Source organism: Apium graveolens, chromosome 2, assembly GCF_009905375.1.
Source record: "Apium graveolens cultivar Ventura chromosome 2, ASM990537v1, whole genome shotgun sequence".
NCBI classification, from domain to species: Eukaryota; Viridiplantae; Streptophyta; class Magnoliopsida; order Apiales; family Apiaceae; genus Apium; species Apium graveolens.
Genome location: NC_133648.1, coordinates 7,039,811 through 7,051,383, shown reverse-complemented (window position 1 = coordinate 7,051,383; position 11,573 = coordinate 7,039,811). Strand labels below are relative to the sequence as shown.

General features: G+C 30.3%; 1 pseudogene; it reads left to right on the top strand.

Moving 5' to 3' along the window:
- The first annotated feature begins 6,353 nt into the window (after positions 1 to 6,353).
- LOC141684999 (alpha-amylase-like) lies at positions 6,354 to 7,131 on the top strand (annotated as a pseudogene).
- The last annotated feature ends 4,442 nt before the right edge of the window (positions 7,132 to 11,573 follow it).

Genomic DNA, 11,573 nt, shown 5'->3' with positions numbered 1-11,573 from the left:
ACTAGTTTTCAGTTCTGTTCTAAAGTATAAGTCATTTTTTCTTATTAAAATAAATTAAGTGTTAAATATATTAAATTATTCTGAATATGTTAAGTTTTGAGATTAAATTTGGTAATTTTTAAATGATTGCTAAATAAATAATTTTTGATTGATGGACCATATTTTCATTTTTGTGTTCCAAAAGTATTTGTCACATTTTCTTATTAAAATAAATTAAGTGTTAAATATATTAAAATTTTCTAAATATGTTAAGTTTTGAGGTTAAATTTGGAAATTTTTAAATGATTGTTAAATACATGTTTTTTGATTAATTGCGAGTGGGAGGGAGGGAGTAATAATTTTGTTATATTATGTGAATAGAATTTTGCATTGTTAATCAATATAAAAAGAATTTACTCTTTTATTCTTTCTTTATACAGTATTGAACATATTTTGATCTCTCTTTTAATTATTATAAGAGTTGTGTTATTCTTTGATGTAATTTTTTATAGATAATATTTCCGTGAACATTTGTAATTGATTTTTTTTTTGGAAAAATAATAATTTTATCATAGTTTCTCAATTTTAACTTTGCACTATTAATAAATATTTTTTTAAAAAAAATCTATGAATGATTCTCTGCATTTTACCATATTTTGGTATCTCTCTCATTTTACTTTGAACCTTACTATAACAATAGGCTAAAATTTAGCAATCAGGCTTTCTTTTATAACACAAGGTTGGGCTGAAGGCCCAAGGTTGAAGTATAGGGGACCAGAACAAGTTGGCCATAACTTTCATTTTAGTCTGATATATAGGGCCAATGTTAAGATGAAAACAAGTTTTACAAGTGAGTTAAAAGACGAAAATCGGAATTAATCGGTAAAAACAACTTACAATCACTGATTAATCAGAATACAAGTATGGTGTAGTTAAAAAAATATGATAATATTTAATTTTTTAAGCTTAATATATTGATTTAATGAAAATATGCCTTTATTAATTAGATTATAAAATCGAATCGACTAAGTACCTTATAACGATTAATCGCGTGATCAATCAGTAAAATCGGTAATTTTTAGAATAGGGATTTTTACACATTCATTAAATAAATAATTCAAAACGGTCTCGAAAATGTACGAGTGTGATTACTAATTTTTATAATTCAGATTAAGAAAATTACTAATTTTCAGTGAAAAAGCTTTTTAATTGCGAGGCACAAGTAGAATTGTGAATATTTTTTCATTTTTTAGTTGTCTTTTAAATTTTTTAGCAAGTACATTACTTAAAAAATATTATTGTAAATTTTATTTTCGTGAATAAACATAAAATTAAGAACTTTTATTTAAAAAAGTAAAAAAAAATGGAAATATCTCTTCAACATCTTTTCTGTTATACACGTCAAAAAAAATGGATTAATGCCCTAATTAACACATAATAACGTTCCAGGGATAAGATTTTCCTAAATAATTAATAATATTCAATTTTTTTCTGCAACTCCTCTGTCATCTCTTTTATCTTAGCGGCTTTTTTCTCTTTATTCTTGCATTTTTCTTGATCATGTTCCATGAGCCGCCTTTTCGTTTATTCTGACATGTTCTTGAACTTTTCCTTGTGCTTCTTTAAAAACAGTGTCTTGTTCTGTGATCAGCTGGTAACCCTGTTGTAGATAAAAAATAAGAGTTTTTATGCAATAACCAACAAGTATATATAACAAAAATATTATGGTTAAACACTAACTACTAAGAAATGGGACTGACCAAAGAGTTAATTGTTCAGACCTTCTTCTATTGACGAAGTCTTTGTCAAGAAACCAGTTACTCTAAAAGTTTTAGAGAATAACCATTTTCAGGATTTTATACTTTTCTAACACTCCCCCAGTCAAAAGTCCATTTCTGGAGTTCTCTGTTAGCCTTAGCTCTGATACCATATCAAACAATCAGTTACTCTAAAATCTTAAGGCGTTAAAGGTGTTAGAGACCTCCCATTTGGTGCTTCCCCAAGTTCCTATGGTTCGAATAGGATGCCTTGTTTAACAGGAGGACTTTGTTATTGTTTTGTTTTTTGACAGCCTCCATCCAAATAGCGGGTACCCTTTTTCCTGAAAAAGTAGAGATGCATAAAAAGCACAAGCCCGATTCGGTCAAAATCCGGTCAAGCTCGATCCGTCCGAAACCCGGCCCGGGCTTCGGGCCTCGACGGACCTTATATTTTTAGGCAAAATCCGGTCCGGCCTGGCTCGGTAAAAGCCCGGGTTTCGGCCCGGCCCGAAAAAGCCCGGTTATAATCTGATTATTCTAATATATTTTCTTATATATTTATAAATTCACATTTACTATAAATATAAATAATACTTTAAACACATATATATTTATATATTTGTGATTAATAATATTATTTATATACATCGTTGCATAAATAATGAAAGAATATATATAATAAATACACTATATATATTTGGATATCATTGTTATCATAACAATGATAAAACATATTATTCTATAAACATGTTTATTTTTTGCCGAACTTAAATGTTTTCAACGAAGTAATGTTTTCATAAAATATTTCATGTAAACTAATAAATTTTTATGATGATCTAGTTGCTAACACATGTATTTTTCGGAATCTCTAATAATACTCGATCCGATTTAAATTAGAAAAAAACCCGGCCCGATCCGATCCGGCCCGAAAAAAGCCCGGTTAGGTCCGCCTCGAGGGCCCAAACGGCCTCTGACATTTTCGGAAAGTCCGACCCGGCCAGTCAAAGTCAAAGCCCGAAAAGTCCGGCCCGGTCAAGTTGAGTTTAATTTTTTTGAAACTCTCGTTACTCCACCATCTACATTTTAGATAAAAATAATAATAAGTATATATAATTACGATGCGAAAAAAAATGAGATATACAAAGTGTTGTTATTTGTACAAAATACAATTAATTTAATACCTTGAATGAAATTTGTAACAAGTTTTCTTTTTAAGTGAAACAATCATGGTAGAACTGATTATAGCAAGAGTATAAAAATGATTATCATTCAGAACAAAGTTATATTAGATATTTGAAAGAAAAGAAGAAGAAAAGATCAATATGAACCAAAGACAAGGTATTGCATTGCAAGAAAATGATTGAAGAAGGTATACTTTTATAGGTAAAAGGGGACGGTTTTGTATAAAAAACTGATGTACACTGTATAATACTGACAAACACGTTATTATTATATTAGCCGGAAATGATTAATATTTATTTAAAGGTAAGAGATAAGTGAATAGCTGTAAATGACTCAATTTAGAGATAAGAATAAATAGTTTTGGCAAATACATTTTTAGAAATAATAGAGAATAATATAAAACAGCTGGAACATGCAGATAATATAATGACTCATTTTAGAGATCTATGCAGATATATTTTTTTAGAGATAATAGAGAATAGTATAAAATAGCTGGAACATGTAGATAATAAAATAGAGAATATTTTCTCTATTTTCTTTTATATGACATTTGATTTTGTGCACACGCTTTTAAGTGCTTTGACCACATAGTTAAAATAATAATTTTTAAAAAATTTTTTTTGTGAATAAAAATATGTAACTAAAAATTTAATTCAAAAAAAGAAAATTTTAAAAATTATTATTTTAACTATATATTTAATAGACTTAGAAATACGTATACAAAAAATGTCATTAAAAAGAAAGAGGGAGTAGTATAAAACATGGAACATGTAAATTTTTATCTGAAACAAATGGAACTTATAAAACGTAGGTTAGTGATTTGATAACGTTAAATGCTTGTAAGCTGTAATCTACCTCATTCCTTTTAAAATTCATATCACTTCTTTTAAAATTTATACCATTGCAAAATAGTGAATATATTATATATTGATTTGTTAAAGAATATAATTTAATTTTAAAATATAAACTTTAGTGTTCATTTGTAAAAATATACTACTCACTCATTTTCGTTATATAGTTAAACATAATATATGGTTGTATAGCTTGTTATCTTATTTCTGTGAAATAAAATTATAAATAATATTTTCAAAATATTAAGTCAATAAAATAATAAAGAAAAATTATTTTACACATATGTGTGAATTTAGTTATTTGTTTTTGAATTTTCTAAGATCATTTATGTTGAAATATTAGGTTGGTAGTCTATTAACATTTTAAAATCTTCAAAAAAAATTGATTTTTGATTAGTTTATTCATTTTTGACTTTGATAGAACTTTTTTTTAATAATAGATTTGCTCTAAATACATAAATATATCAATTTTAAATTTGTATTGTTACTTTTAAATATTTGGACCATATTATAATCACATACAAGGATTTAAAAGTTTAACATTAAAAAAAAATTAGAAAATACTTCAAATTCATAGAATTTGTCCCAATAACCAGAAAAATTTGTAAATAAGTAATCCATTTCTAAAATAGCAAAGTTTGCAATCCACAAATTTACCTCTTCCACGTCCCATGAATACAATGCACATCTATATCTATATACTATATTATAATAACCGGAATGAAAATAATTTAGTTCAACGGTTTGGTTCAACGATAATTCCCTAATTTTTATTATTACAAAAATAGATAAATAGTGTTATATATCTAATAAACTACTAAATTATTAAACTACTACTAAATTTAGTATACTTATCCTACTAAACTACTAATATAACTTATCCTATTATTAAAAAATATAAATAATAGTGTTATATATCTGCTAAACTACTAAATTGTTAAACTACTAGAAATAGTCTATTTATTCTACTAAATTACGACCACATGTTATTCTATTATTTTTATTATAAAATATAAATAATAGTGTTATATATCTGCTAAACTACTAAATTGTTAAACTACTAGAAATTAGAAATAGTCTATTTATTCTACTAAATTACGACCACATGTTATTTTATTATTTTTATTATAAATTTATAATCATTATATATTTATATAAATATTTTAAAAATATAATATAACTGCATAAATAAAAATTTAAAATATTAATGGAACGCCTGCATGCCACGGGATTTATATAGTAGTTATAAATCATAGAACCTGTGTTGTGGAGAATGAAGGACTCAAAAAGAAATCCCCCCAGGTTTGATCGGAATTTCACCAGGAAATGTTGTGACTTTCATCGATAATCATGATACTTAGTCTCAGGAGATCTCCATTTCCATCAAACAAAGTAATGCTAGGATATGTATACATCCTCACACATCCCTGGAATTCCTTCAATAGTAAGTTGTACATAATTATCACAATTTTAGAAAGCTATGGTTTTTTGTTGTATATTAACTGATAAGAGTTGTTTAACACTATTTGCAGTTTTATGACCACTTCATTGAATGGGGACTAAAGGAGCCAATCTCTAATGTTACGGAAATAAGAATAAGGAATGGAGTGCAACAAGCAGTCTGCAGATCGTGGCTGCCGAAGCTGATCTCTATGTAAGCGAAAATTGATGATAAAATATATGTTAAGATTGGATCAAGGTTTGCTGTTGAAGACCTTATTCCACCAAATTATAAATTGTCTACCTCTGGAAATGACTATGCTTTTTGGGAGAAAAATTAGGAATCCAATACTCTTATGTATCTAATAAAACTTAGGGATGTTTGTTTGAATGCGGATTTATATGGTTAAGGTACAGTGTTTCATGGCCTTTGCATTGGTGCAGATGCTCCACTGTTCTTGAGAAAAAAAATCAAATAATATCACAACAAAGAAAATTAAAGGAGATATCAACTCGAACTTGATAATATCAGATTCACTATACATTCCGGCTACACTTACACAGTTACAGTAACAAAAGGTCATAAGACCATTACTTCAGATCTTTCCTTTTATTGGATCTTTTGCTCTCTATTTCTTTTCAAAATTTTATCAATTGTCGATTTCATAAATTTGGATACTCACGTGTCTATGCATGCCAAGATAAGAACAAGTTATCAGTTATCACTATCTGATTGGATTTTCTCTCTTTTTTCATGTAGTTTAGTTATATATATGAGAAAATCTTCATTTGTGTTGCATAGTTGTTGACATGCAAGCCACCAATTTAGGCTTCGAGCATATAGACAGTTTACAGAAGTTCCGGTATCATAGTATGGAGTCTTTGTTGATTTCATTCTTCTTTTGGCTGATTTTAAAGAAGAATCTGAAGTTCTAATTTCAAGTCCTGGCATTTAAATCACATGCACTTCTGTGTTAACACCAAGGTTTCAAATAACTCCTTTATCCTAAAAGAATCTCCATTTGCAATAATGTATAACTAATTTAGAAAGGCTGAAAATGGACCCCTTGGAGTTATTTAAGAAAATGAAGCTCTCAAATCGGATTAACAGAAAATTAGTTAAATGATGTTACATTCTTGATGCAACGAAATTGGACTAAAAGCAGTGATTAAGGCTTTCCATATCAAGGGAATCAAATGCATTGCTGACATGGTAATCATGAATGTGCAGAGTAGCAAAGATAGCAGAGGTATATGGTGCATTTTCGAGGAAGGTAGTGCTGATGATTGCCTTGAGTTGGCCCCTTCTTTGATTTGCAGCGACAATACAGCATATTCTGATGATAAGGGGAACAAAGATATACTGTAAAAGACTATCCCCAGATCCGAATATTGACCATCTCAATTTGAGGGGACAAGGGGAGGGCAATTAGATTGGATGAATCGGCTCAAATATGAAATTGGATTTGATGGATGGAGATGTACTTATGCCACAGGGTATTCTCCAAGTATTAATAACATCTACATGCATAATACATTCCCCAAATTTTGCTTTTGGCGAGTACTTGAATGATCTTTCCCATGGAGAGATGGAGAAATACCAGACTATAACCAAAACAAGCATCACAGTGAACTGGTTCAATGGGTTCAACATGTTGGTGTTGTCACAGCATTTGATTTCGCAACTAAAGGGATCTTTAAACTGCCTTAAAAGGGAGTTATGGAGAATGACTCAAAGGACCGAAACCCCTCGAGGTTTGATCGGAAATTTTCCAGGCAATGCTGTGACTTTTATTGATAATCATGATACTGGATCAACTCATAAAAAGTGGCCTCTTTCATATGATAAAGTTATACAAAGAAATGCATGCATCCTTGCTCATTCCGGAATTCCATCAATTGCAAGTTATGCTAGTTAAGTCGTGTTGTAATATATAACTGGTCAAAGTTGCTTAACACCAGCCGAATCTTCTTAATCGAGTTCGAGCCGAGTGTGACGGTGTTTAACTCAGCTCGTCTCAATTACACCCCTAATTACACTCCTAATTGCGACATTTGGTAATAAAATTGCTCTATTGCTGATTTTTTCAACAATTTAGCTTATCTCTCTCATCTTAAACTTAAAATCTATTGAAATTTAATCTAAAATTCGGTACAATTTGTTTGCAATTATTATATTGTACGAATTTTTATTACCCCGACAATATTAATTACAACCGAACGACAAAACTTTAATATATGACAAATGTTTATGTTTGAAGAAATATAAATAATTCATTTTGGTGAAAGATCCGTTGCACAAGGATGAACACAGTTGCATATATGTGACTGACCACCAATGCACATTCCATGTCCGTTATACTTTACTAAACACTGTTGTTTACATCTTTCGAGCACGCAATTGTTAGGGTCCAATGTAGTTAAGTATGCTACCTGCATACAAACACTGCATACAAACATTAATAACAGTTACTATATAAATTAACAGCTAAAAGTAAATATGCGTTAAATCGAAACAAATTATATCAGTCTTATCCCAAATTATAAATATTTTTTAATGTACCTATTTTTTTAGGGGTCGGCATATATATAAAATTTATCCGAGAAAGAGAGAATAGTAGCAATGATACCGAAATACAATATTTTATCCATGGGAGAAAAACAAATAATTAGTAGGAGATTACAAAAAATTGAAATGTATGCCAAAAGGATGCTTAACACTTGGTATAATAAACTTGACTTGCATTGTGTGATACATATTTATAGGTGAAAGCCTTAATAGAGAATAGCAACATATTTACAATTAATACCTCTAAAGCTTTTAAAGCTAAATAAATCTATTACACAAGTAATAGTTAAATGTATGAAAAACGTAATAGGATAAGTGTTCTAAAAATCTTCGATTTATTCAATTAATTTTCGATAATTCTTTTCAAGATACCCAACCTATTCGGTTTGAAATCTAATTAATCGCTATAAGTTTTTCTTTATCATGGTATATATAATTATTTATTGAAATTGAAATGTTATATCCAATTGAATATAAATAATTACAGAATTTATAATATAATTATTATAGAATTTGTTAATAAATAACTAATATAATCATAATATATTACATAGTATTTTAATATTAAATACGTCTAATATTTACTTTGATTAATATTTCCGATTAATCAATATTACAGTGCTGGAATCGAAGACAAATTCACTGGACCCCAATTTTCAATTAATCCTAAATCGATAGCTAAACCGATTCAACGGATGATTCCACAATGTTTCAACGGATGACCCAAGTCACATTCAACGGATGGTCTAATGAAACTTCGACGGATGTTTCAACACACCCTTTCTCCCATTTGGTTCCTCCACCTTCTGCCCGCTGGCCCAAAAGACCTAAGCGATCGTCCGACTTTCGGTCGGTTTCCAACCACCAAACCATCTTCAAAATATTTGTTCTTCCACCCTAAAACCATCTACAATATCAATTCATCGTTCTATCTCCGGATTGAAAAGCCCCAATTCTTGCAAAATCAATATATATATATATATATTATATATATAATAATGTGAGAATAATTTACCGAGACTTTGCAATAAGATATGAAAAAATCTTTTTACCCCTGTATTTAAAACTATTCACTAACGGTGCTTTTATTTAGTTAACAAAAGTTGTCGGGAGTCAGTAACTGTTTAAAAATTAAAACCAAGGCCATTATAGTGCAAGATTTACAATATCGACCAACAAAGTGCAAAAAAAACAATTTTTGGGCCACTACCGTGCAATTTACTCAGCTATATATACAATTGGGTTTTTCACTGTGTCTGGTGGATGTTGGTTGGTCTATTGTCTCTGAGTGCCGCTTGACATTTTTTAATATTATGAACTGGTGTTATTCCCGAACAATCTAAACAAGAATTACAGAAGGCGGGGTTGAATGTAATTCTGGCTTCTTTTCAATTTTAAAAACAGTTCTTCTACAAGTATATAACTATGTTTGATTTTAGCAATGGTGCAGAATGAAAGTAGTATTGAAATCAAAATACAAAGTAATCAAATACAAGTATTTAAAAACTTTCTGGTGGATTGATCTTTTCCACTAGAGATATATATTAAGTAGAGAATTATGTGTTACAAAGTTGTACACAGCTGCTTACAAGTTGAATCTACAAGAACAGAGAAATTCTTTATAAATTTTTCCTTATCTATTTCTCTGTTAATTGCTTACTAACTTGGATACTATTTAACTTGCTACCCTTGGTTTATATATCACCAAGTTACATGATAAAAAGACAAGTAAATAAGACAAAACATTTCTAGTCTAATTTTATGCTTCTTCACTTCTCTTTCCAGCATCTTTGAATATCTTCTGTTTAGCATGAAAATGGAAATGCTTCTTTGTTCTCTAAAACCTGTAAATAGGCTGCCACATTCCATTTGCATATAATCAACGCATGTGACTGTCAAGTCACTATCAACTGCTCTTTTGAATTTGAACATCCGTTGAAGCTTCATTGAATCATCCGTTGAAATTGTGATTGATTATCCGTTGAAACTTTGGTTGATCATTTGTTGAAGCTTGAGTTGATCATCCGTTGAAACTATGTGAATCATCCGTTGAGATTGTTTTCTTGGCAGTTAAATCTATTTCATTTATACAAGATTACAAGGCATCTGATATTTACAATTAGCCAACCTATCTTACATATCAATCTAGTAGTCAACAAGACCTATACATTCTACAACATCTAGTTCACTAATCCATAATAATATGCAAAAATGTGCTACTAATCTTATTATTACATAAGCTCTTTCAACGGATGTTGAAATGGCCATTCGTTGAAAGCTACAATTTCACTTAAATAAAATCTACTTAGTATTTTGTTTAAGTTATCATCAAGTGCACAACATATTCCTAACAAGCTCCCCCAATTTATGTCTATTGGAATTGTAGCCATAAATTAAGAGAAACTTGATGATAACAAAACAATCTATGAATACAGATTGAAATCAGTAGATAAAATTTACAAGTGCTGCAAATTATTGAAAATTCTCACAAAAAAAATTTGTAGAGAGTCTTACAGATCATTTTCAAGGTGCTCCTCTAGACTGAGCAAATTTAGATTATTTTCTTGATTGTCTTGACTTCTTTCCTAGCTTCACATTGTTTTCCTCAATTTGATTTTGGAGTTGCCTGTAAAATTCCGATATATCTTCATTTGACTGATCCAACTTTTATTGCATCTCCTTGAGAGTTTTATTGCTTGCAATCTTTAGTTGATCTTCCAATTTATAGAATCTTCTGATGTATTTATCATCCTTGAACTCCATAATCCAGTATGGCCTCAAATACACCCTATATCCAATGAAAGGAATTGTCAATACTCTTGGGAGTGTATTTGGTCCTCTTCAAATATTCTTTATCTCCTCAATCTTGTTTAGTACCATTTTCTTGGCAACTATATTGAATCCAAAGTTTTTCTTGATTGAGGAGAAGACTGTCACCAAAGTTGAATAACCTTCATTGAGAATCCTGTGAAGATGCCAAGTTAACTCTTTTCCACCCTTATACCTGAAGACTAATCTCTCTGGAAGGTGCTTGTAGGCATCAATGGCTCTAACTTCTTCTAGCTCATCCAGATAGAGATTTATCTTTGAAAATTCTTTGATGTCATAAATGTAGAGTTGATCTCCCTCGTTGACAATAGGTTTGGGTTTGGCCAAAGACTTGGAAGTTTGACAGACTTGACTGTTTTGACAACTCTTTTCTTTGTCTTTCTTGGTTTGGCAAAGATTGGAATGTTTAGATCAGGAAAAGGCAAGCTGTCCCAATCTATAGGTTCATCCTTAGGAATTACAGGTTCATCATGGAAAGTAATGTTAGGATCAACCTTGAATTCAACCTAATTCACAGTAGGTATGGCTGATTGGCTTGAGGTTGTAGATTGGGTTGGCATGAAGTCTTCCTTATCTTCATCAAAGTCTAGCTTTCTCTTTGCTGGGAATTTGTATCTAAACTTCCTCTTAGACTGTTTTGGTTTTTCTTGCTTTCCTTCATTCAGATTTTCAGTTGTCACAACAGGTAATGCAACTTCTGTGGTTTCAGGCTTCTTGGCTTCTAAAGCAGCTTGCTTTTGTTGTTGTTTAAGCCTCACCTTTTCTTCTTTCTTAGCTTCTGCAAACTGTGGATGTCCAGCCACCACACAGATTAGTTTGCCATTCCTGTAGATTTTTACAATTCTGTTCTTTGATGCTATGTCTCTGGGTTCTTTGGATAAGGGAATAGACCTTGCAAGCAGCTTCTTTTCATCTGGCCTAGGGGTTTCATAGGATAGGTCCAGTGGATTTTTGTCTGAGTTC